Genomic DNA, 21,478 nt, shown 5'->3' with positions numbered 1-21,478 from the left:
CACATATTTAAAATTGGGCACACGTGCACACAGCCAGGCTTTTATAATATGTTCACAGGTTATAAAACGGATGCGTAACTGGACACATGCTGACACACATGCGCCAAAGTATGCCTTTGTGCCAGTCTGAAAGTTACCATCTTTATATTCAGAACATTTACATAAAAACAAACAAAAACAGGAAAAAAATGGCTTCAAATTATGTAAACAAGCCTATCCAGGTAACATTTTCTGAGGGGACTCCTTATAAAAATATTTAAATAATAAAGTTAAAATATGCAGTTTCATGCAGCCAGGTATCAATTTCTGTCTGAATATTCTTTCCCACAACTTGACACTCATTGTGATCTTTTGTTTAGCTTCCTCAAGACTGCTTTTCAAGAAACGTGCTAAATGGCTCAATGGCAGTGCCAAGATGGAGATTTTGGTTCATCACTTGAGCCTAGTCCTTACTAATTTGTTGAAGCTGAGAATGCTATGAAAACTGTACCCCCAGCCCAAAGAATGGGGCAGTTGCCAGAAATATTTAGGTCACTACAACAGAGTCCCTGTTAGCCAGACCAAGCTGCTTTGGATTTAATCTGAGCCATTTCAGTAGCCGCAGCTCGGATACTATAACTTGCATTGTGTTCTCTTCTCCTCTCCTTGCTTTAGAGTTTGCGGACATTGAATCTGAATTGGTAATACTCATCTCTAATAGATAAACCTAGATGGAGAACATGTTTAGAAACATGATGAAGGCCCTGAAAAATAAAACAGTTTAATAAATCCGAAAAGCAGCATGACCGTGACATAACACAGAAGTGAGCGGCAGAAAGCTAGAAGCCGCAGAAGAAAGATATTGAAAAGAAATATTTTAAATTATGGGGGCAAGGACAAAGTACCAGACTTTCTACCAGATCTCAAAGAGAAAATTTTCGCAAACCTTCCCTTTGAAACTTGGTATGGGTTCAAAGTACATGTGAGGCTTTTGCACCTGTGTTTTGTGCAGACAGATTTTGCAAGGAAAATCACATTCCCAGACTTAAAAATGCCATCTACATGCGTTATTATCCGATCCTATGCCAAACATGCTCCCAGTTACACCCACCCTAAATGCAACAAAAAACATATTGTGGAGTAGCACACATTGTTTTAACCCTATTGACAACTTTCCAACAGCCAACTTAGGTACAGAAATCTCTATTCACACATTCAAATAGCTTTGAAAATTGTCCTCTATGGGAGAAATCGACTAACTGTCCACGTTAGGACAAAGTCCGTGGGTACCTTTTATTCTTGGACTTTGCATGAATACTTGAAGAGAAACTTCATGCATACTTTCACTTTGAAACTTGCAGATATTTGCACCTTCTTTTTCCAAATGTACTGTTTTCACTGAAAATAAAGCACATACATTTGAAAATGGAATGGTCGATTTTAAAAGCCTTGCTCATGCAAAATGACATTCATACACGCGTATGCAGGCCATGAGGAAGCAATGCACGTTTTAAGAAGCCGCAAAGTACATGCGTACCTACTTGTGTGCGCATCAAGAAGAAGGGGGCGGAAAAGGGGAAGGGCATGGGCATTCCAGGGCGGGGCCAAGACTTACGCACTTAAGACAGCATTTTGAAAAAGCTGACCATGGCATGCATCGGCTTGATATCTGTGTAACTTTACTTCTGGTCCTGATAAGGAACAAGACTGGAGATCTCAAGTTTTAGGGCATTTAGCACATCATGAGGGCTTGGAGTCAAGAAGATCCAGAGGGGTCTTGAAGACCTCAAAATGAAATGGGCAAATCGGTGGACTACTTATAAAAACTAGATTTTCTCTCGCGCGAGCATATTTTAAAATCTGCCTGCATACACGTGCTAAAGCCCTAGCCAAAATACCCGGGGTACTTTAAATGATATGCACGTTCTTGTGAGCACAATTTTAAATTGTAGCATCTCTGCGCTTGTGCACTATTATGCGTATTTATGGGCGCACACGCATTCCTTTTAGAATCACCCTATATGAGCGTAATTTTCCTTCCCTACCTTAACATACCTATGCGAACATCTCCTGTGAACACGGTTCAAAGTTCATGTGTTTTAGAACCACCTATGCACTTTTTAGCCACATTGAGGGAAGTCAATTTCAGATAATGTACATGATAAAAGTTTTTACCCATATAAATGGCTTTGAAAATTGCATATAATATATTTTTACCTGATTTATATAAGGGCAAATTTTCAAAGCCTTACGTGCGTAGGGGGAGGGGGGTTACGCATGCCGGGCCTATTTTATAAAGGCCCAGCGATGCGCGTAAAGCCCCGGGACGCGTCTAAGTGCCGGGGTTTCGAAAAAGCGGCGGGGAGAGGGCGGGGTGGGGACAGAGGCCTCCGGCACAGTGACTATTTGCTGCTGTGTCGGAGGATTGTGTACTGGCAGACTGCCGGCAGGCTCAAGAGGTAAGATAAAGGTCGGGGGGGGGCTTAGAATAGGGCTAGGGGGTGGGAAGGTTAGGGGAAGGGGTAGGAAGGATAGAGTAGGGGGAAGGGAAAGGGTAAAGGCTATGGGCGTCGGCATGCACAAGATGCACTAGTGTGCATCCACCTGCACGCGCATGTTATAAAATCGGGCGTCCATGTGTGCGCGCCAGGTTGCACGTGCACATGGACGCCTGCGCATAGCTTTTAAAATTTACCCCATAGGGAATATTTTCTGTTTGCATTTTTTTTATACCAATAGTATACCTAGTAATTGGAAGCGGAGAAGCAATTTTCACTTAAATAGGTGGTTCGTAGAAAATCTACAGCACCTTGCACTCAAAGAACATGACTAATTAATTACTGTTGACTGCTAGTTGTCAAATAGAAAACAGGGTAGAATCACTCGCCTGTCTCACATTTTGGTTTGCAACATGGGCGTTCTGGTCTATTGGGTAGAGCACTGATGTAGACTGATTAGATGATTCAGTAATATATGAATGAGACTGGATCTTTTATATTTAATCTGAACTGAACTGGTATAATATGGTCTCACATCTTAGAACCGGCCAGTAGCGGTGCTGCAGAATTCTGACCTATCTGAAGAGATGATGCTGCAAGTCCAATAAAAACTGAATTACAATAATCTAATCTAGTAAACAGAAATGACAGAAGTGCAGTACAAAATTGCATGGATTCAATAATGATTTAAGTCTATGGAACATCTGCAGCTTGGAAAAAGCAGCCTTATCCTTCAACTTTATATGAAGATGCGTGTGTTGTAAGTTTGACTTGTTTGTGGACCCTTGGTTGCTGTATTGATGACTCCTCCCACGGGAAGGGGCCCCGTGGGGATAACAAGCAATAGGCTGACTCTTCAGTAATGACCACAGAGAGAATAGAAGTTTTATTATACAGCAGTTGGCAAGGCCCGAGAAGCGGGCTGCATTCCTCAGCCAGTGGAGTAGGTATCTCAAGATATTTCAGTCCAGGCACTGAGTTGTATCAAGTGCAGAGAAGGTCTCACCAGAAGCTGGAAGTGAAGGGTCCGGTAGTGGTCCACGGAGTGGGATAGGCCGAGAACCCAGTCACTAATGACTTAGTCAGCGATGGTAGATCCGGTAGTGGTCCACGAAGCGGGGTACGCCGAGAATCTATTCTGTGGTGAGACAAGGCAGAGAGACTGAGAGAGAAAGTACTCACGAAGGCTGGTAGCTATAGGAGAGGTGGCTTCCACAAAGCGGAGGTAGAGATGATGCAAGGCCCGAGCGCCGGAGCCAAGATATCCTCTGTAGAAGCAGGTTAACCAAGGAGAAAGGTAGGCGAGTGCAAGGCCCTGGGGAGCTGGTATCTAGGATCCTGATGAGCTGGGAAACCTGGAGAGTAGATAGGAGTGAAGCAAGACCCCCGAGGAGCGGGTGCCTTAAGCATCCTTGCTGGAACAGCGAAACCCCGGAGGGTAGGTAGGAGCGAATAAGGCCCCCAAGGAGCGGGTACCTAGAATGCCCTAGTGTAGCCAGCGTAACCCCAGAGGGTTTGTAGGAGTGAGTATTCGAAGTGGGAGTCTCCGAAGGAGTCAAAATTAGCTGGAGTGGAATCCTTGCTAACTCATAGCTGGATTGGAGATCGGAGGCTAAATAGTGACATCATGTGGTGGGGATGCCCCTGAGGTTCCCGCCATGATGTACTGAAAAGAGAGGGCGGCATGCATATGCCCTAAGTGACCTCAGTGTAAGAATGGTGAACACAATCACCCATGTCGGTCCGGGGATGCCAAAGAGGTCGGCGAAGAGAAGCGGAGACAGCCATCTTGCCCAGAGGAGAGGAAAGAGAAAGAAAAGAGGTGAGACAGAGAGGGCGCAGTCGTCTGTGACCGACGGGCGCAACAGCGCGATAAGATGGGAATCCAAAATAATATCCAAATATTGAACCTGTAAAATGACAGGAATTGAACAACCATCAAACATAATAGAAGATGTAGCGTCAGATGGAGCACAACAAATCAAAACAATCAATTCAGTTTTACCCATATTAAGAGGTGAAATCTTAGCTTTGTTAATTTTTCCTAAAATACCTGTCAAGATGTTTAAAAGATACCTTATAGAGATTGTTAAAGTCCCTGCAGAAGCAGTATCTCCAACTGTTAAAGCAGTGGTCCCCAACCCTGTCCTGGGGACCCACCAGCCAGTCGGGTTTTCAAGATATCCACAATGAATATGCATGAGAGAAAATTTGCATGCACTGCCTCCATAACATATTCATTGTGGATATCCTGAAAACCTGACTGGCTGGCGGGCCCCCAGGACAGGGTTGGGGACCACTGTGCTAAAGTATATTATTTGCCATCTACTTGGAGGAAGAGCTGTGGGGGTACAGATTATCTTTGGAGAGATTGGATGTTTCTGCTTTGCTTGAAATATCAGATCTTGAACTGGTTATAAGTTCTAGACTATTTGTTAAGTTTACCTTAGAGCCAGATTATGAACTGATTCAGAAATTGTTTTTCTTCTATAAAGATGATTACTTTCCATGGCCGGGCCTTACGCATGCCGGGCCAGTTTTCAAACGGGCCCGGCCATGCGCGTAAACCCTGGTATGCGAGTAAGTGCCAGGGCCTGAAAAAGGGTGGTCCGGGGGGAGGAGAGGGGCGGTCTGGGGGTGGGAAGGGGCGAGGAGGGGCAGGGCTAGAGGCGCCGGTACAGTGGCCATTTGCCACTGTGCGGGGGGAGCGTGCGCCGGCAGTTGGCCGGCGCATGCAAGTTGCTTCTGCTCCAGAGGAGCAGCAACTTAAAGACAAAAAAAAAGGTATGGATGATTAGGTTTAGGGGGTGGGGAAGAGAGGGGAAGGGAGGCTAGGGTAGGGGATAAGGAAGTTCCCTCAATTGGAGCGGACTGGAAGGGAACTGGGGAAAGCTCCGATGTGTCACCGCGCGAACCCAGCTAAAATCTACCCCCCCTTGCACACACGGATTACAAAATACGGCATGCATATGCATACGGCCTGCTGATTTTATAACCTGCAAGTGCCGGCACACACGTTATAAATTGCGCGTCCATGTGCGCGCGCTGGGTAGCACACGCACATGGATGCGCATGCATATTTTTTTTTTAAATCTACCCCTTAGTGCACAATTCACTTTAAAACTTCCTTGTAATGCCAGATTAACTATCAAAATATTTGCTATATATTTTTTAATCTGGCACAATTAACCACATTTCTAAGTGATAAGTCTGCACCGCCTTAACTTTATGAATATGTTTTGTTCAAAAATGCATGACACTGAGATCGTCACAAATAATAATTTATAATGTCAGCTTGTCTGGTTATTGTTTTATGTACAGGTTGTTTTGCCTCTGTTTTCTTCCTTGTTGGATTTTTTTCCTTTTCTCTTGGAACCCTCTGATTTGAAGGCTTGAAGAACATTTCTCAGTTTTCACATTATAGTGTATTTTCTCCTTGTTTTTTTCATTTTTCCTTGATTGATGTGTCATTCCAAGAGTTAATTTTTGGGAATATACTGTTAATTTGTTTAAAAATAAAACGCATAGAGCCAGGAGGACCATGAAAGAGTATTTATTAAAATACTAAAAGGGAAGCAAATTTGCTTACCTGTAAACAGGGTTGTCTTGTGGATGGCTGATGTCATCTGACAGCAGTGACATGGACCCCATTTCTCAGAGTTCATTAAAACTTTATTGAGGAGATCCCGCGCATATATGCTGCCTTGTGAGCCCTTCAGTCTCTTCCAAAATTTAAGCTTTAGTGAGATAGTTGACTTTCCAGGGAGCAAAGCGAATAATAAAAATGGCTATTTTTATCCTGTCTATGGAGAACCCTATTTACAGGTAAGACAACTTGCTTTCTTTGTTAACAAGCAGGTATGAAGTATTCATTAAGCATTGGGGAGTCCCAAGATAAGGGTTGTACAGAGGAAGCACTTACTAAGTCAACCCAACTGTCCGTGTCAAAGGACACGTACAGTTGAGAAGCTTTACAGTGAGGTTGAGTCCTCCTTAGTTATTAAGCCAGGACTCTCTTACATTCAGAAGTATGAAAAACCTGATCTCCCTTATGCACATGTGGTCTTGGAAAAAATGTAGGTAGCACAATAGCATGATTAATGTGAAACACAAATACCACTTTCAGAAGGAATCTGGAGTGAATTCACAGAATAACCCTATTGTGAAAAAAATGACAGGTATGGTACATATGAAAACAGAGCCTGTAGTTCACTTACTCTTTCATGCCGAAATGATGGCAAGGAGAAACAATTTCCAGGTGAGAAACTTCAAGTCCACCGACCCAAGAAGCTCAAAATGGGGTTTCATGAACTGAGCGAAGACCACATTTTTATCCCAAGACATTATAAATTTACCAAACAGAAGTCAACAATGCCACAGCCCTTTCATGAGAGATTTAGAGAAGGGCGACCAAGATGATAAAAGAGGATGAAACAATTTCCCTATAAAGAAAGGCTAAAGAGGTTAGGACCCTTCAGCTTGGAGAAGACATGGCTGAGGGGAGATATGATAGAGATCTATAAAATGAGTGGAACGGAATGAGTAAATGTTAATCAGTTGTTTACTCTTTCAAAAAGTACAAATACTAGGGGAGACACAATGAAGTTACTAGATAATACATTTAAAACTAATAAGAGAAAATATTTTTTATTCAACCCATAATTAAGCTCAATGTATAATAAGCATTGGAATTCATTGCCAGAGGATGTGGTGAAAGCTATTAGTATAACTGCATTTAAAAGAGATTTGGACAAGTTCCTGGAGGAAAAGTCAATTTATTAAGGGAGAGTTGCAGAAATATACTGCTTATTCTTGGGATAAGCAGCTTGGAATCTATTTACCCCTTGGGATCCTACCAGATACTTATGACCTGACTTGGCCACTGTTGGCAATAGGATACTGGGCTTGATGGATCCTTGGTCTGACCCAGTATGACATGCCTTATGTTTTTATGATACCAAAGGATGGAGAGACAGCAGAGTCCATTCCACCTGCTAGTGATAGCCATAATGGCACTGAGATGAACTTTGACTGATGTGATGATATGGCTGAAGATAAGAGGCAGAATAGATACTGAAGCAAGTCACTCAGGTCGCAGAAGAGATCCAGTTGGCTGGACCTACAGCAAGTAGATCACCTCTTCCATTTTAAATTGAGGATCTTCTAGTTGAAGGTCTCCTAGCAGAAATTAGAACATCCATCCTCTTGGGAAGAAACAAGGAGGAGATTACTCCACATACAACATCCATGCTGTGAGGGCCAGCAGTGGCAAGTTTGGATGGCAGAATCTGCCTTTCTCCTGTGTGATGAGACTTGGAGTAAATCCCAATAGAACTGGAGACTGAATTGAGAGATTGATGATATAGGCATACCACACTTGATGTGGCCATGCTGGTGCTATGAGGATTAACATTGCTTTGACTCAAAAGGCTTCTGGACAGTTGGTGAGTAGACCAACACGTCAGTCTAGCACAAAAGCATCAGGAGCTGATCTGAAATTGCTTGAATGAATTGAGCATAAATTCTTAACTTTTCTGTCTTCTAAAGTGAAGTAGTTAATAACCAGCTTTCCCCAGTATCTAAGTCATCCATGATCTCTTGGTCTAGGGACCCCTTGTGTAGTTTTAACACTCTGTTGAGGTGGTCCACCAATGTATTCCTGATTCCTGGGAGACAGGTTACCTGGAGATGGGTATGGTAATGACCAGATTCTGAGGGAATCCTGGCAGAGGGTAAGAGCCCGTTCTGCCAACTGGATTAAGATTCTCTTTTCTGAAAGAAGGTGAAAGAAAGTCCTTAGAGCATATCATATAGCTTGCAGATCCAGGTGGTTAATTTGCAGATGATTCTCTATTGGGGACCTTAATGCTTGGATTCATGCTGCACCTGTGTCTACTCCCCACCCTTTCATGGAGGCCTCACTTGATGCAATAAAATGCACAATGAGAAACCTACATTTAGAACTTCCAAATTCATCCACCATGGAAGGGATGCTCCCATCACAGAGTCCACTAAGATTTGGTGGGATAAAGGCTGATAGAGCTGATCTTATTGACATTGAAGGCCCTACTGAAGGTCCCACATATGCAGATAAGTTCAGAGGAGCCACAAGCACTGCAGCATCCATGTGTCTGAGAAGAACCAGTACTGACCTTGCTGATGCTTTGATAGAGCTCAAATGCTCTATCCAATACACTTCTGGTGAATAGTAAAACCCTAGAAGATGCCCTGGTTAATTTGGTCTATAGAGTGATTCTGTAAATAACTTTGTTCTGGTTTCTTGTTATGTTTTTACAATATGCATTTATTGATTATATGCATTTTATTTATTTTATTATATGCTTAATGTATTAGCTCATTGTTTCATTTATTTATTTATTTATTTTTAATTTTTATATACCGATATTCTTGTATAAAATACAAATCATGCCGGTTTACATTAAAACAGAAGATGTAAGGCATAGGGCGCCCATGTAAAGCCCATAGAGTTTTTCTGTTAAATGTAAACCGAAGTGATTTGTATCTTATACAGGAACTCCGGTATATAAAAATTAAAAATAAATAAATAAATAAATAAATAGATAAATAAATACATAATTGCTTGGTTCTTTTGAAGGAGAGACCTTACCAGGCCCATCAGCAATATGGCTTTTTCAACAGTGAGAAACACTTTATCCTGAAGCAAGTCTATCTAAGCTCCTATAAACTGAATTCTTTGATTTGGAATCAGCTTTGACTTGGCAAAGTTGACCAAGAATCCCAGTTACTGGAAAAACCATATGGTTTCTTGAGGGACTTCAGAACTCCTGACAGGATGGACTTGTCACCTGCCAATCATCCAAGTATGGGAACATGCAGACTCCCTGCCAATAAAGCTGTGCCATCACTACCACAAAGCATTTTGTGAACATCCGAGGTGCAGCAGAAAGATCAAAGAGAAGAGCCTTGTATTGGTATTGTATTTGAGGAACTTCTGATGGACAGGGTGAATGGGGATGTGTGCATAAACATCTTTCAGTTCCAGAACACACATCCAATCCCTTGGTTAAATGAAAGGGAAAATCATCCGGAGGGAGTTCATCTGAATCTCTATCATGCCATTAACTTTTTTAATCTCCATAAATCCAGTATAGGCCTTATTCCCCCGACTCCTTGAAAATCGGGAAACACCTGGAATAGAATCCCTGGCTATACTCCTGAGAACAGATAGATTTGACTGCCTGCTGCTGAAGGAGTGATTCTACTTCCAATTGCAGTTGGGTGGATTGAGAAGGATCACAGCTGAAGACTGAAGTCCACTGGCTCAGAGGAGAGTGAGAGAAATATAAGCAGTAGCCATACTCCTCAATTATTAGAACCAATCAGCCCTTTGTGGTACAGAGCCATTCAGGAGAAAGGAAAGAACTCTTCTCCCCACTGGAAGAGAAGCATCTCAGTCATTAAAAACTGATCCCAGGCTTAGGCTGCATCTGCTGTTGAAACTTTGGCTAATGCCCTTCCCTCTTTTGCCCATGGGCAGGCAACTGCTGCTGCTAAAATGTGAGAGAAGCTTGATGATGCTGAAAAAGAGCAGAAAGGGCATATTTGAAAGATGGATTCTTGTAGGGAAAATAGTGGCACTGAGTGGGAGCCAACTGGCCCCTGGAAACAGTTGATAGTGCATGCAGGGTGGATTGATGTTATTTAATCAGAGCCACCATGTCTTGAAATTTGTCACTGAATAAATTGGCCTCTATATAGGGCAAAATTATGAATGCCCTCTTGAAGGCCAATCACTTGCAACCATGTGAGCTGCCAGACTTCTACAGAAGCAACTGAAGACCTGGCTGTGATATAAAAAGCTTCATAAATGGAATGAATGAGGTATTTTTCACATTCTTCCATGTCCTGCACTTCATAGTGGAGGTTCGACTGCTCTGGGTCTGTCGAATCCAGATGATTTAGCTTTTACACATATGTAGAGTTGGTGAGCCACAATCCAGGCACTTATCTTGGACCCCTCAAAGTCCTTTTTTTTCCAAATGCATCCAATGCTTTTCGGTCCTTCCCAGGTTACATGTTTGAGTGGTCATGAGTGTGCTTAGCATGTTTCAACGCTGGCTTTAAAACAAGAGTGTGGAAGTTGAAAGACCCCAAATGCTGGGGAAGCCTATACCCTGGTATTTCAAATTTGGTTTCAGATCCACTAGCAGACATGATTTCAGTGTCGGTCACATCACCTGGAGGTCCTGAAAAAGCCTGTGAACCAGGATAGCCAGGGAAAACACTGAAGGTTAAAGAGACTGAAAAAGTCTGAAGACATCTGTTCTTGGGTACTTTTCCTTCCTGACACAGATGAACTGCAACTTTGACAGATTATCCAAGGACTTGTAGTAGCAGAGGTCCTTTGGAGAAATATTTTAAGGTAAATCTGTTAGAGGATCTGAAGGAATCTCTCTACAATCTTACACCTCTCCTAACCATGGGAGAACACTAAGCCACAATCCCAAAGAGGACAATGTTGATGGCGGAGGAGATTTCCACTAGACTGAAGGAGAAATATCTGGCAAGAAATCAGTGTGAACATAGTCTAGTTCATCCCCTTCTAATTAATGAGAAGATTCCTCTGGATGAGGGCAGACTTCCACCTTATGGTGGGGACTTATTTCTGAAAGTTCTTGAGGAGAGATCTGCACTAATGTGGGACGTAGACCTGTCCCACTATGTGGGAAAATTTCTTCCATCATGGACAGGAAAGGTTCAAATTTTCCTCTCTGATCTCTAGGCTTAAAGAGGCAAAGAAATTCTTCATCAGCTCTGACAGCTGGACCCCCAAAGGCTGGGGAACCCACTGCATTGGAGTTGAAGAAGATACATGGTCTTCAGAGACCCAGATCGGATCATCATCACTAAGTGCAGTCTGTACAGCTGTGGAGAAATTCTGCACCATAGCTACTGCTTCTGCCATGGTAACAACCAGCTCCAAGATGCTCTGCATTAATAGCATTGACATTTCACGTAGAATGGCACCTTGGTCCAAGAATGGCACTGGTGTGGCGTAGATGCCTACTTCAGCAGAGCCCTACAACAACTGTGCTGACTTTTTCTTTAACTCTTTTTGGTGCCTTGTAGGCTTCCATGCCATGCTCAATCCTTGATCTATGATGGATCTGAGAACCAGTACCACAGGGTGGACGAGTCTTCCCATGCTTGTGGAATTGGGATGGGAAAGATTCCTGTCTTGACTGCCTACATCAAAAGCCCAACACCTCACTCCTAGATAAAGAGCGGACCAACAGCTCACCTTGTGCCAGGACTTAGTACTCTTTCCTGCCAGTACCTTCCTTAGGGTCTCCATTTTCCATGCATGGTGCTGCTGCACACTGGAAAACATCCAAACACAGCTGTAGCAGTTGAAGGTCTCATGATCCAAGCCCAGGCAGTGACAACATATAGTGTGCATACCCGTGATGGGCATCCAGCACTCACAGATACAGACTTTGAAGCTGATGAGCAGGGGCTTCATGGCCTTGGACTTTTCTGAACTTATTTTGAATTCTTTTAAATGTTCTTCTTTTTTTTCAGAACCTTCTGTTTGAGGGGCTGCCAAGGCAGTGGAAAAAAGAAAAAGCAACGAGGCAACAGGCACAAGGTCAAACAGCTGAAAAATTCTTAAGAGACAGACATGGACACATTCAAGTGGTAGCAGGAATTCCTATGCATGCTCAGTAAAGTTTTACTGAACTCAGAGCTAGGTTGTGTCAGCGCCATCCAGTGACATCACCCATACATAATGGTAAATTTATGCCTCCTTGTCAACTGAGAAGTTTGAAAACAAAAATGTGAAATTAAAAAAAAAAAAAAGTAGAACTAACAGGAAGAGAAAATTAAATATTCCAACAAGCAGAAGACATATGAACTACTCCAACACCCTGAGCATGGTTAAGAAGGGATGGGAAAAGACAAAGGATAAGAGAGCAGTGGAGTGACAGAATCTCATTATGGAATACAGGTTTCAGTAATGTCCATGGTTTTCCCCAGTAATTTTTACAATCAACATCAAACATGGTGAAACACACATAGCCTGAGTATCCTGATTAGAGAAGAACTAAAGGCTCATTCACCAACATACAGGAAAGAACATTTTGTGGCTGAAAACTACCACTTTGGCGAAAACAACTTTCATAGTCTATATTAACAAAATATTGTCCAGAGGTGGCCCATACCTGGGAAGTACAATATAAACAGTGTTTCTGCAGAGGTTTAAGATGGTCTCTGCTTGTGCTGTGCAAAATATTATAATCCTCATTTTAATATCCCTGGCTCCTGAATGATATCAAGCACAGCTGGAATTCCTTTGAGGCATTTTATGTGGAAGGTTATGTGAGCATGAGTGACACATGAGTGAAAGAGTATGTATACATGTGTACAGTCTATGTATTATTAATACCTTGAGGAGAGAGAGGATGTAAAGATAAGGTGGTATAGGTAGAGAGAGTAAAACATGGTAAGTGGCAGTGCTAGGCTGGTTCTGTAGGATGCAGAGTCTGGCTCAGTGGTGGCTGATCAGGGTAGACAGAGTAGGGAAAATCTAACCTCTCTCTCACTACTCAGTTTTAAATTGTTTCCTACTGCAGCCAAGACCGTCTCTTATGAATCTTTCAGTGGTCAATAATCAAAGGTTTTTACACGAGTTAAAGTGTGTAAAACCCATGTAAATTAACTTCTAAATGTCTTGCACTTAGACACCTGTACTTTCCGGGTACCCAACACAGGAACTACTTTTCATTTTTAACTGGCTCCTACTCCCTGATGCTTGCGCTCCCAGCCCCAGTTATGCTATAGAAACAGACAGTGTAGACTAGCCTGCCAGACAACTACACCTGCTTTCTGATCTGGCTGCCTGCACAGGAACAGCTTGAGACCAAAACCTTGATAGTCCCGGGTGGCTCCATGTGAGCAAAGATAAGGGCTGTCTGTCAGAGGTCAACTGAATTTTGACCAAGAGTGCACAAATATAGGTGGGGGGGGGGGGGGAGTCTTAGGTGGGAAATGAACAATCCTGAAGTGGGGCATGCTAGCTGGATGACTTGAGTAAGAAAAGAATTATTGTGCTGTCCAGTCTTAGTACTGCAGAGGAACTGCAAGCTCAGAAGGGAGGGAGTTTAGGCACATCATCATAAGCATTGCATGGCTTTTCCACACATGCTTTCGGCAGGCCCACAAGAAGAGTTGCTTCCATTGGAGCAGACCCGGGAAAGGAACTGCTTCTACTGTGGTATTCCACAACCAGGAAGTGCTCCCACTCTCAGGTCCCAGTCCAGGAGTTCCTGTCGCCTATGGGTCTCTACCCCAGGAAAGAGACTGAAGCTGCTGCCTGCCAGGATGACAAGAAGTGAGGTAGGGGGAGAGGAATGGGAAAAGTGGGAGCAGCTGGAAGGGAGAGAGGAATGAGGTGGAGTAGGGGAGTTAAGAAGGGGAAATAAAGTTAAAAAAAAATTAAATAAGCAAAATAAAACCTAACAAAATAAAAAAGAGGAGCAAACTAAAAAAAATTGGAACAATTACTGAAAACAGTAAATGTGCAAAAGGAAAAATTGCTGAGCAAGTGGATAGTTTTGACCAACTCCTATAAATTTTAGCTGACACTTTTTTGAAAAATGTTCCACTGCTTACTGTTTATCTGTAGTATGCGTCGTGTGTCTGGGTGTGGTATGTCTCTCTTTGGATCTAGGTCTGTCTGGATGTGGAGTGTGTGTGTGTGTGTGTTTGTTTAATGTGCTGTGGTCTATGTGTGTGGGGTAGTTTGTGTTTCTCTCTGTGTCTGGATCTGCCTGTGTTTTTGTGTGGAGTGTATATGTTTAGCTATATCTGTCTAGGTATGAGGTATCTGTTTCCATCTGTCTCTGTCTGGGCCTGGGGTGTTTGCCTTTCTTTGTCCATGCTTGAGTTTGTGCATGCAAACTTGAAGAGAAACAAAACAGGTGTTTTGAGCCACTGGTTAGCAGAATGGCTCCCTTGTGGCTTGGAAATTGGTTCAAAAGCTGATTGGTTGGCCTGACAAATTGACACCAAGCGAAAAAACTGGAATAACTTTCATTTGTGTGTGTGCATATGTAGGAAAAGGCACAGTATCAAATGGAAATAATTAAATATGTAATCACTTAGACTAGCCTGCCAGGGGGGGGGAAGGCCCCTAACCAATTGCATTGATGGAAGAGGGTCCGTGGCTTGAAAAGTTTGCTTACTCCTGTCTTGGACTATAAGAAGTGAGTGGGAATAAGTATCCACACTAGAGAAAAAGGGCCATGGGGTGGGGGGGGGGGGGGGGAACGGACATATCTCTCTGGTCTTCCCTATAAAAATGTACTTTGTTTCTTATGTTTAATATAATCACCATAGTAACATAGTAAATTATGGCATGTAAAGATGAAAATGGTCCCTCCAGTCTGCCCAGTTGAGATATATCCACTTTGGGTACATTCACATATAAATTGCTATATGCAATCCAAGATCAGCTTCCCCCCAGCCATGTCTTTTACTTGTTCTCTCAACCCTTTTCCCCATCAGAGCCACCAAGGTTATTGAAGCTTTGATAACAAATAAATAAATACACAAAAGAGAGAGATCAACTCCTTGGCAGTCCAAAATTTAATACCCAGCCCTTTGTCTATGATTTACTACCTCTGCCTACATTAGGCTCTGTATCATGTACTTTTATGTACTTTTATGTTATTAACCCCATATATTTATTTCCAAGTTACTTCTACCTGTTCCTTGTAAGACATTTACTTGTCACTGTTATTGTTCAGAATGTAAACCGAATTGATCAGTAATTCTGTTATTGGAAAGTCGGTATAGAAAAGTTCTAAATAAATAAATAAATAGATCCGGCCTCCCCATTGCTAACAGAAGTTTGGATTTTATGCATGGTCCAACTATGCAGGTTGCCCCACCCTTCTCGGAAATCTATTGCAGTTGTACCACTACTCTTTATGACTGTAATTGCCTCTCAGGGCAGGTAACATGGTGCCTTCTTGGAAACATAGAGGTCACACCAGCAGCTACTTGTCTGGTCAAATGCTTTTGAAAAGGCAAGTATTGTGACTTGCTGCAGAGAACATAGTACTGTTTCTTTAAATGTAGATTTTGCCATAAGGAAAGCTAGTGGGTTTTTTGATGGCTCTCACGGCATATAATAGTGTAAAATAACATGGCTTGCTTAAGCTAGGTTTGTTAATTTGGCCGTGAGAGAAAAATAAAAGTGTCAACACGTTCTCATAGACCATAATGGGAGCAGCACAGCTGCAGCAAAGAATCTTCCAGAGATATATTAGCCTTAGGCAGGAGCAAATATATTCATATTTGAGGTCTCCTGGAGGTAAATAGAAGATGTTTAGCTCTTTGTGAGTAGGTCTGTGGTGGAACGGAGGCTGTAAATGGAACATCTATGGTGGCATAGCCTTCTGTGTGCCCTGAACATCTGTTTTTCAGAGGTGGCTGATTATTTTTTGATTCATTCCAAATATCCCCCCTTTTATAAAAGTTTCTACTTTGGAAAACCTGAATTCTATATTCCTAAATATTCACTCTAAAGTGTCCAAAAGCAATGGCACTAAATCAATCCTAGAAAGAAGGAATTTTCGCTATTAGCTATTTTTATTCCAAAATATACCACAAAATAATGCCACTGTTACATTGATGAGTAACAGATTAACATATCAAACACATGAGTATTTTTATAATCATATGAATACATTTTTATATGATGTTTACATTTACTATATTTAAGATACGTAACAAAACATAATAATTCTGGACCACTTTATGGCTATCAAGAGAAAAAGTTTTAAAACTCTTGAGGTAATAATATCAATGTCTAAATACTCTAATTCTTCTGTTCAATACCATTTTGCATATGTTTTGAACTATGTAACTAGGGCAGCTATGGTAATACCCTTAACCGATGGGGGTAACTGTACTCAGCGACAGCTACAGCCCAAACAGAAGGCATGGGGGTAACCAGAACGTAGTGGCAGTTACTACCATGAGTAACTTGCTGGGCAGACTGGATGGATCCAAGTACACAAAGAGCAAATTTATGCAATAAGGAATCAGGACTTAGGAGCGGATATCTGGACGAAGGCAATCTTGGAAGCAGGAGGTTGGACGTACCAGAGGTCGGGCTCAGCAGCTAGCAGGAGAGACGGTAAGCAAGCAAGTGGTCAGGGCAGGTGGCAGACAACACAGAATCAAGGAACGAGCCGAGTCAACAACCAGAAAAATCAAGCCAAGGGAACAAGAAGTTGGAGCCGGAACGGGAAGACACAGAGCAGAGTCAGGAACACACGGAGCAGGACAAAGACCACACGGAGCAGGATCAAAACTACAGAAAGCAGGATCAAGGTCACACAGAGCAGGATCAAGACCACACAGAGCAACCAACAGCTTGGAGCAGAGCAGGACCTGTTGCCAAGGCATGGAAAGAATGGCAAGTCAAGGTAAATATACTTGCCTTGCCTGACGTCATCTCTGCGGGCCGTGGGGACTTCCCTGTAGCTGGCTCTTTAAATAGGGGCAGAGCTGTGCGCGCGAGCTAGGGGGCCAGGCCATGTCGGCGTTGGGCGCAGCACGTTTGGAGCCAGGCCACGCTGGCAGGAGTCAGCGACGGGGGCCGGCGAAGGAGGGGCAGTTTGCGTCCTCAGCATCCTGGGGTAAGGAGACCCAGCTGCGTGGGACCACGGCTGGGGCACCTAACTCTACTATTGCTTTTTAATTACCATGATAGTAGTTTATGGATTTATCCTCTAGGAACTTATCCAAACCTTTTTTTAAACCCAGTTACACTAACTGCTGTAATCGCACCCTCTGGCAATGAATTCTGGAGCTTAACTATGCGCTGAGGGAAAAAGAATTTTCTTCTATTTGTTTTAAATGAGCTACTTGCTAACTTCATGGAGTGCCCTCTGGTCCTTCTATTATCTGAGAGTAAATAACTGATATACATTAACTTGTACAAGTCTTTTCATGATTTTATAGACTTCTATCATATCCCCCCTCAGTTGTCTCTTCTCCAAACTGAACATATCTACCTTCTTTAGCCTTTCCTCATAGGGCACATGTTCCATGCCCTAATTATTTTGGTTGCCCTTCTCTGCACTCTCTCCAGTGCAACTATATCCTTTTTGAGATGCAATGACCAGAACTGCACACAATATTCAAGGTGAGTGATACAGAGGCATTATGACATTCTCTGTTTTATTTTCCATTTCCTTCTTAATAATTCCTAACATTCTGTTTGCTTTTTTGATTGCCACAGCACACTGGGTTGATGATTTCAATGTATTATCCACTATGACACCTAGATTTCTTTTCTGAGTGGTAACTCCTAAGATAGAACCTAACATTGTATAACTACAGCAAGGGTTATTTTTCCCTATAAGCATCACTTTGCACTTATCCACGTTAAATTTCATCTGCCAATTGAAAGTCCCATCTTCCAGTCTCGCAAGGTCCTCCTGCAATTCATCACAATCCGCTTGAGATTTAGCTACTCTGCATAATTTTGTGTCATCCGCAAATTTGATCACCTCACTCGTTGTACCCCTTTCCAGATCATTTATAAATATATTAAAAAGTACCGGTCCAAGTAGAGATCCCTGAGGCACTCCACTGTTTACCTTTTTCCACTGTGAAAACTGACCATTTAATCCTACTCTGTTTCCTGACTTTTAACCAGCTTGCAATCCACAAAAGGACATCTCCTCCTATCCCATGACTTTTTAGTTTTCTTAGAAGCCTCTCATGCTGGAAGGAGTAGAGAGAATGAGATGTGATTTAAGGAAGCTTGAACAGTGATCGAAGACATGGCAGCTGGGATACAATGCAGAGATGTGCAGAGTCATACATCTGGAGTGTGGTAATCCAAAAGAGATGTATGTGATGGGGGGTGAAGGGCTGCGGTGCATGGAGCAAGAGAGGAATCTGAAGATGGTAAAGTACTGTGACAAGGCGATAGCTAAAGCCAGAACGATGCTGGGATGCATAGAGAGAGGAATAACCAGTAAGAAAAAGGAAGTGATAATGCCTTTGTACAGGTCCTTTTTGAGGCCTCACCTGGAGTATTGTGTTCAGTTCTGGAGACCATATCTCAAAAGAGAAAGACACAGGATGGAGGCGGTCCAGAGAAGGGCGACAAAAATGGTGTGTGTGGGGGAGGGGGGCGGGTCTCCATCAAATAACTTATGAGGAGAGACTGAAAAACCTAAATATGTATACCCTGGAGAAAAGGAGGTGTAGGGGAGATATGATACAGACCTTCAAATACCTGAAAGGTTTTAATGATGCACAATCAACAAACCTTTTCTGTTGGAAAGAAATTAGGGGAACTAGGGGTCATGAAATGAAACACCAGGGAAGAAGACTCAGAACCAACATCAGGAAATAGTTCTTCACGGAGAGGATGGTGGATGCCTGGAATGCCCTTCCAGAAGAGGTGGTGAAGACAAAAACAGTGAAAGATTTCAAAGGGGCATGGGATAAATACTGTGGATCCCTAAAGACCAAAAGATGGAAATGAAGAAAGAAGTGCATGGGGGTAACTTGCTCTGTGGCGGTTACTGCCCTTAACCAATAAGCCTTCATGCTGTTGATACAACTACAATATTGTTCTCTGCTCCAATATTATTCTTTGCTTTAATGGTAGGTGAGGAAGAAAAAAAAAAGAAATCAGACTCAGACAGCAAGCAATAAGGACACCAAATTTTAAGGTATGCAAAAACAAATAAGAATGGGGGATAACTTGCTGATGCGGCTGTTACTACCCTTAACTATTAAGCCTGATACTTTATGCTACCAGAAGCTTGCTGGGCAGACTGGATCATTTCTATGTTTCTATGAGTTGGGTAACCTACACCCAAGTTGCTGAGACAACTAAGCATAGGACAGCAATGACTAGGAGTGATAACTTTAAAACATTACCAGGAGTTTACAATGTACACAAATAACATCATGTGAAAAGTCAGTTGTATCTATCCAAAAACATAGTGGTCACATGTAAGCAAGGATGGGAAGGTGAGTGACATTGTCCCCTCTAATTAGTTTGTGGGCTGCACATGCAAAAATGTTCTCATGTACAACATAGTGTATAAATTTCTCCATTGTGTTTTGAAATATCAATCAATTTTCATTTTCTTCTGCTTGCTGTGTTTTCCTGTGTGTGCAAGTTTCATTACCTACGTGCATGCATGCACAACTTACAGAGAAAACCGGTTGGAAGGATTTGGCTTTATCAGTGGTGCAAGAAGCGAGGAGGAAACCAGTTAGCTCCCAAGCAGGGCTCCCCATGCTGCCCACCTCTCTACCCAGCCAGGAGGATTTAAAATGCCCAGTGGGGTCCCAGAAAAATAGTAATAGCCTCCATTCTCTCCCTTCCCCCCTCCTAGCTGGCATTTTGAATTGAAGAGAGAAGAGGAAACTCGGAGAAGAGTAGCTGCAGCATGTGGTCCTGGGTCAATGATGTAATCGTACTGTACGGCCAGTGCCATCACAGGCAGGGACACTAGTGGTCTGACTGCTACCCCGCATATCATACAACCCAGAAGGATTGTGGCAGTGAGTGCCAAGTTAGACCAAATGCATGGCAATAGGCATCCTAGGACACTTCACCCCTATCCTCCATGTGCTTGAATGCCAGGTTACTCGCAGCATACATGCACCCAGTGTGGCACCACATTTTAACTGGGGCAGCCATGATAAACCTGGTAAAAGGAGGGGTGCCTCTCCCTCCAATCAAACACAAACAGGCTCTTGCTATATCGTGCACTGGCGTTTTGGATGCGCGTCCATATCCCCCAATGCAAAACGGGGGATAGCGCTTCCAAAAGCATGTCCTATTGCGTGCGTAGGTAATAGCGCTCATCAACATGCATATGCATGTTGATGAGGCTATTATTGATTCTCCCTCCATGGAAAAAAAAATGTGCACCTCTCTCGTTGGCAGCCCAAAAAGCCCAAAAAGTGTACAGAAAAGCAGAAAATACTGCTTTTCTGTATTTCCACTGACTTAATATCATAGCAATATTAAGTCAGAGGAAAGAAAAGCTACAAATGTCCCAAAAAATAATTAAAAAAAAAAAAAAAAAAGTGTGCCGGTGGTCAGGTTAGGAAAACGGATACTCATTTACCACCACTCAATCATGAGCATCCCTTTAACATGCACCAATATTGTATCAGCCCGAAAGTAAATTCATACATTAAGGAAGCAGATACTGCTCTTGAATGGAATAAATTGTGGCCATAACTTTATTAACTTAACAAATTAATAATACTTAATCTTAATATCCATGCCCTCCTAAATAAACTCATATCCATAAGGATGGAAAGGGAGAGAGGAGATGGTGCATTTGGATGAGCCACTGTATCTTTTGACCCACCATGAGTAAGTTAGGTCACAGAACTTCTGAGAGAAAATACTAGAGAGAGATGCTGTGCACCCATCATGGTCAAGCAAGATTGCCAGCCATCCTTGCCCTATCAGGGGTTACTGGTCTGTTGCCATATCAGGGCCATGCCGACCAAGGAAATAGACAGACCATGGCTGTGCCTGTGAAGTCACAATGTTGGTGTCTCTGACTCTCCCCTTGAACTAACGACCCACCACAGGGTAGGTATATCTTCCAAGGGACCTTGGGTAGCCTGCAATCAGCTTATCTGCAGCTTATAAACCGCTGCCACTACACCAGCCAGCATTAGGCTCGCTGGTCTCCTTATCTATATTATTTATGTTGTTAAACCCAGTTTTTTTGTATCCAAGTTTAATCATCCTGTTTATTGTATTGTAAGACATTCTCATGTCATGGTTATTGTTGGAATTTAAACCGACTTGATTGGTAACTCTGTTACTTGAATATCGGTATATAAAAGTGCTAAATGATATGGTATTTTAACCTTGAAGGTCGGTATAGAAAAATGCTAAATATAAATAAATAAATAAATAAATACATTTGTTTCTTTAAAAGCCA

General features: G+C 42.5%; 1 protein-coding gene across 1 annotated transcript in view; it reads right to left on the bottom strand.

Moving 5' to 3' along the window:
* Positions 1-21,478, bottom strand: part of SUGCT (succinyl-CoA:glutarate-CoA transferase) — a 1,474,461-nt gene that overhangs the window by 732,677 nt on the left and 720,306 nt on the right. The gene's annotated exons all lie outside the window — the stretch shown is intronic.

The sequence above is a fragment of the Rhinatrema bivittatum genome, chromosome 2 (assembly GCF_901001135.1).
Source record: "Rhinatrema bivittatum chromosome 2, aRhiBiv1.1, whole genome shotgun sequence".
Lineage (NCBI taxonomy): Eukaryota > Metazoa > Chordata > Amphibia > Gymnophiona > Rhinatrematidae > Rhinatrema > Rhinatrema bivittatum.
The sequence above is the reverse complement of the archived record's forward strand: the minus strand, read 5'-3'. Positions and strand labels throughout refer to the sequence as shown.